Genomic DNA, 6,000 nt, shown 5'->3' on the forward strand with positions numbered 1-6,000 from the left:
TTTTTCAGAACGTTTGAGCAAAAGATTTGCAACAATCAGAAACTGGTTTCAAGAGATTGGTAGATCAATCATAGGCAAAATACGTTATCCTTTAATAGTCATAGTCATAGTGATACTTTTGTTAAAAATTAGTTGCATGATACACAGGAGAAAGAAATATGTAAGGGAAAAGAAAATAATTTACAAACTCAGAAAGGAACAGGAAAAAGAAATAGAATTAGAAGAGTTTCATAGAACCCAATATGAGAGTTGCAGACAAACAGCTGAGTCAAAAGTTTAGAAAAACTAATATTAAGAAAGTCCAAAACATGTTCAAGGGTTGAAAATGTTTCTAAAAATTTTGGGTGTTTGGTGATTTTTAAATCACCAGATGAGGGAGTTGATGGAGCAAGGTGATGGAAAATATTTTGTTCAAACTTGCAAAGTTAAACTTCCATAATAAGTATAACTGAACTAACGAGCATGTGGTGAAATTATTAATCAACTTAGTTTTAAAATGCATCTATTGAAATACACGTGGGACTAACATATGTGCTATATTTTGCAAATGCGAAGAGAATAATAAACTAACCTTGTCTATTGTCTTTGTCAGTATTAAATCCGGCTGTTTAACTAATGGCATGTACTTATTTATGATATTTTGTAAACAGGGGACCCCTACGTATTGTTGAGTTTGCTAATGGTAGGGACTAATCAAACAGGTAAGTAAAGGACATAATTAGCAAACAATAGGATATCTACTGCCCTGAAATAATCAACATATCGTTTTTATATAATAATAAATGACATCCAAAATAGAGCACATGATAGGTACTGTTTGAGTTTGAAATATAATTTATTTTTGATATTTTTAGAAAATTGTTTTATCATTACATTTTTCTTTCTTATATCATAAAATTTTCAAAACATATAAATTTTACATAAACAGACAGAGAGCACAAAAAACAATTACATAACGTAATTTTGGTCGATGTGTTTACAGATGTAGGCAATATGTTGTTAAATCATCAGGTGACCATCCTACATATACGACACAAATACTTACAGAACAAAGAAATACACACAAATCTGTAAAAAAGCGAGAAATAAGTCAGTCACTTGATAACTATGTTTGAAAGCGATTATTGCTTTATACAGATATATGAAGACGTCAATTTTATATCTATTACTATACATGAAAGACAGGGTCAGTTTGACTTCTATATTATTAGGCCATAACAGCTTCTAAACTTTTCTCTATTATGAGTAATCACATGATATGTTGTTTATATCTTAATATTGAATAAAGTAACCTGCTAGGTCATTGCAGTAAATATTTAGTTTCCTCATTTCTGACTGTAATTCACGATTCATGTCTATTTATCAAGTCGCTTTTATAACCAGTTATTTAAAAATATCTCTCTCTCATTATGGTTCCTTGTAACTTGTATATTGTGTACTCAATATTTTCATCATACATGTATTCATTCTACATTCAGTCTAGGGTGTAACAAAGCTTGTACTTTTATAATTTTCATCTTTTTTTATTTTTTTTAACAATTCATTATAATTCATGGTTATTTCAAAGACAGTCAGGCTAACTTAGATTATCAACATTTTGTTCAATACACAAAGAATAGTTGGTTGATAAAGTGAAATAACATTTCCTTAGCAAAAATGAAGATCAGAAAAAAGGGGATAGAAAAAGACCAAAGATAAAAAAAAGAAAAAGGGGGTATAAAATTTAGTATTTGTAATTCATTTTATCACTATCCTAAATAGAGCACAACCAATTAATCAAAGGGTGACTCTTGTTTAGACATCATCACTTACTTATAAAATGCCTCATGCGATTAATTAATCTCAAGATAACACTTCTATTATAGTTCCTCCATTGTTGACTCTTAGGGGAAGAACCCGAGATTCTATTTGTATTCTGCAGAAAAAGAAAAACTTTTCAGGATTTATTTGCAACCTCAACTTAATGGGGCAAAACACGGCTGGGAGGTGATTATCATTCACATTCTATTCGACAATGGTTCGTGGTAACACAAATGGTGCTGATAAACTATATTATTGCCCTGTTAAATCGAAACTTCCAATGCAAGATGCATATAAACTCTCTAGTTTGAACAATCGGTAACTATTTTTAATTATAGCATGTCTGTAATAAAGTTGTAGGGTCATTAATGCCTGCAGTATAGTAGAACTTTCACGGCAAGAAAATAATACCTTGTGTTTATCTTGGAGCATCGTTAATGTCTCCTCTTTTCGATATATTGGTATATTGTCATAAAACTGGGAGACAGCACAAAAAAATATAATATAATATTCAAGTTAGCATACTGATATGGAGCCAAGAAGTAAAGTAAACTCATTGTTACAGCTACCGATATTCAGTTACCTTAGTTTTTTGTCGGTAAAGCGGTAGCGTGGGGTTCTGTTTATAGGCGATTTCAGCGATTGGTACAGACTTTAGTTTCAGAGAACCTTTAGTGCCTGCTTTGTTGCTTCTCTCGGATGTGTTCTTAAAACTAAAGACACAGATGGGAACGCAATCCGTCATTGTAATGATATGTTAATGCATGTCCAAACATCGGAAACATAGTCTAACTATTGCGACTATAGTTATCTGATTACCTTCAATATGAATGAGCACGCTATAACATAGGGGTTCTGTTCCACCCGGCTCAAAGTGATATGTCGGCCATGATTTCAAAGAAACTATCTTTACTTCCTTAGTCCAAATGTTCAATGATAGTCTGGTTCTCTATCAAAAATAGAGAACACAATCAATAGCATGACTAAAAAGTGCTAAATGTACATAATACGACAGTCAAGTCTTTGTCAGTATTAAATGCGGCTGTTTAACTAATGGCATGTGCTTATTTATGTGCTTATGTCATGTCTTTTCTGTGACAAAAGCTCGTGGAGAATCCTTGCGGTCCAAAAGAAGAAGGTAGATATAAATGCTGCTTTGTGTGCTAAGCTAGGTAACATAAATTAACGGGTTTTTAATTAGCAAAGGGGGTGGGTAACATCTCAATTCTTTAATTAATTGATGTCTTGTGTTTGTTTAAATAATATTTTCCGAGAGAGGCTAAAGGCCTGCAAAGAAATGGCTGTGGTCGTGAAACTTGTCCAGAGTGGAGCCTTGTATTTGCACGGAATTGGAAACCTTTACCACGTTGTTGATTTTGACAGAAAATACAATCTATTAACTGTGCTGAACGTTCTCTTGGTGAAAAAGGCTCAAGGACAGGATAGTAGGCGACATTGCCAAGGTTAGGAAGTCGTGGACTGTATCTCGAAAGAAAAAGTAACACTTTTGAGGAAGCCAAATGACGCGAAAGCAAAGGACAATAGGGCTTATGAAAAAGCCTGAATTTGGTAAAGAAACGGAGATGAGCTAATGTGGACTGACATAAGACAGCCAATTAGAAGATCGGAATTCTCAGAAAGTATACAATTGTAGAAAGATTAGCAAGTTAGAAAGGTATAAAACCTGACCTCATGGGCAGGAGGGTGCTCCTCACTTTCTGGGTACTGATTGACGTGACATGCTGTCGGACTTCTTGCTCACGTAAGGACAGCAGACTTAATTGATTTTTCCTTTCTAAGTGAAGTGAGAATTGAAAGGGAAATAGATTTAGGAAATGGAAACTGTTATTAACTAATATTCATGTTTTCTGATTATGCTTTTTAAATGTCAGTCTAATTGATCATTCCTATTAAAAATGCTGATTTACTTTTTGCAAATAAAATAAAGATTTACTATTGAAAATGCTCTTTCTTTGAAGAATAAAGATTATAAAAATTAGATTTGAAAAGACAAGCTGGTCTTGTTTATTCATGGTCTAGTTGCCATCAGTTGATCCATTCGCCTTAGTGACTTAATTAAAATTATATATGTTTAAAAACCATGGTAAGAAATGATAAACTGCAGTTGTATATAAACATGTAAATAGTTTGTGAATAGTTCTGATTAATTAGGTCACATGATTCAGTCGCTCAAAAATTGTCTAGTTGGTTTATGGGCCTGTGTTAATGATTCATGATTAATGGTGAGTATTGTGGTGTTGGGTAGCGTTGGTGAGACAGTTTTTCATTCGGAGCGCTGGATCACTTCTTTCTTTATAGGTTTCTCTGTTTGTAAGTTGTGGTTTAATTTGGGATGGCTTTTTTGGATCCACGGCTGAGGCTTAAACTGAGGCAGACTGAGGGTGGCAGGTGATCCGTTTTGCTTGCTAGGACTCCCGGCTTCTGGTATTGTTCTCCAACTGAAAGTCGGTTTAAGCTCTGTTGTGATGTCAGTTATACTATCTGTGCACAGGTCCAGTGTGGTGTTGTATGTGGCCACTCCAGGTTTTATCTGTCATATCTGAGTTAAACTGCCGATGTTTGCCTTTTAGATTTATTTTTGCCCAAAACTGTTTAGAATTTCTCAGCTTACTAGCATGGAGTATGATGGTCTAAAGGTTTTCCTTATATATTTGCTTGGCCACCATGATTTCACGTTTTAGCTCCTTTTAAAAATTTTCTTTTGTTATGAGAGTCTGTTGTGACAGTTGGTGGTCCTTTGTTCGAAACTGACCTTAGGTGAGTGTTAATCCATGTTTTTATTGCCCATATTTTTGTCATATACCACATGCCTCCTCCCTTTCTTGTTGTTTTGTGGCATCTGTACTTGATTTGGTATCTTTTGTTGATGTTGTCTACGAAGGACTCCCTAGCCTTTTCTGTGTCTTGAACTTCTACTGGCGGTGATAGCAATGAGCGGCATGTCCCCATTAAATTGGTGATGTTTTTTTCGTTCCAGTTTAATCATTGTAAGTTGAAGAGTTGAGTGTTCAATGTTAGAGAATTCGCCTGCTCTGACTCTTTTGGGGTGATAGATAATGTGAAGATCTGGGGGTAATGATCGCTTTCAACCCGTTCCAGGATGTGGAAATCTGTTATGTGGGGAAACAGATCGGGGTCTGCTAACATAAAGTCTATTGTTGAGCCTGTATTCCTGGTGACCCTCGTAAAAGCTGCTCGTCTGTCCAAGGGGCTCCTGCCCCTTAACGTGTGCAGAAAGAGGTCTTCCAATGTTGTTGTGCATTTCTTCCCCGTGGTATCATGTCTGCTTTGATTGGCTGTATAAAGCTTGCTAAGTTTCCCTCCTGTCCTTGGATGAGGTTCATACTGAAGTCACCTGTTATTATCATGTTGTCACTTGGGTAGGTGCTTTTCAGCATTGTAATTGCTGATATTAGTTGCTTAATTCTTTGCCCCTTTTGTTTTCCAGCTGGATGCATATATATCAGAATTAATAGGCCCATGGAAAGTGACCTATTGACTTCAATGCATTGCATACATGTGGAGTCTAAGTCTATATCAATATCTCTCTAAAGGAAGTCAGTGGATATAAAGGTCGATAGCCCTCCTTTTGCCCTACCATGCTGTGCCTCCTTTTGAGCTGGAATAAAATGTTCTTCATAACCCACGAGTGTCGTGTTTTTTGTCTGCCAGGTTTCCTGAAAAAGAAGTATGTTGTGTTGTGTAATGAACTCTATGAATTCATCTTCTTCTAGCTTTGAGCTTAGCGCGTTGGCATTCCAAGAGCAGATCTTACAACTATGCACTTTTCCCGATGTTTGTCTTGGATTCATTCCTTCTACACCCCTCTGTTTTGTTGCCAAGGGCGCTTGTAGGTGCCCCTCAAATGTGACTTCTTCATGTTGGGCAATTGTGATTGTAATTTACCTGCACCTCACGAGTTACACCTTGCTCTTCATGCCATCCAGGTCCACAATCGGTTACCGTCACTGGAATCTTCCCCAGACTCATCTGTAATTTCAGTAGCATTTCTTTACTCCCTTCATGTGCCTTGAATTGCGCCATGACTGACTGGCTGCGAATTGCAGGGAAATCCAACTCTGCATGGGGAGACATATGCCAATGCAATACAGGCCCACGCAGAGGAGCCTGACGAGCGTTCTCCTTTGCAGGTGTGTCGACCCTGTCCCAGACTAAAAT

This window comes from Lissotriton helveticus, chromosome 5_1 (assembly GCF_964261635.1).
Source record: "Lissotriton helveticus chromosome 5_1, aLisHel1.1, whole genome shotgun sequence".
Lineage (NCBI taxonomy): Eukaryota > Metazoa > Chordata > Amphibia > Caudata > Salamandridae > Lissotriton > Lissotriton helveticus.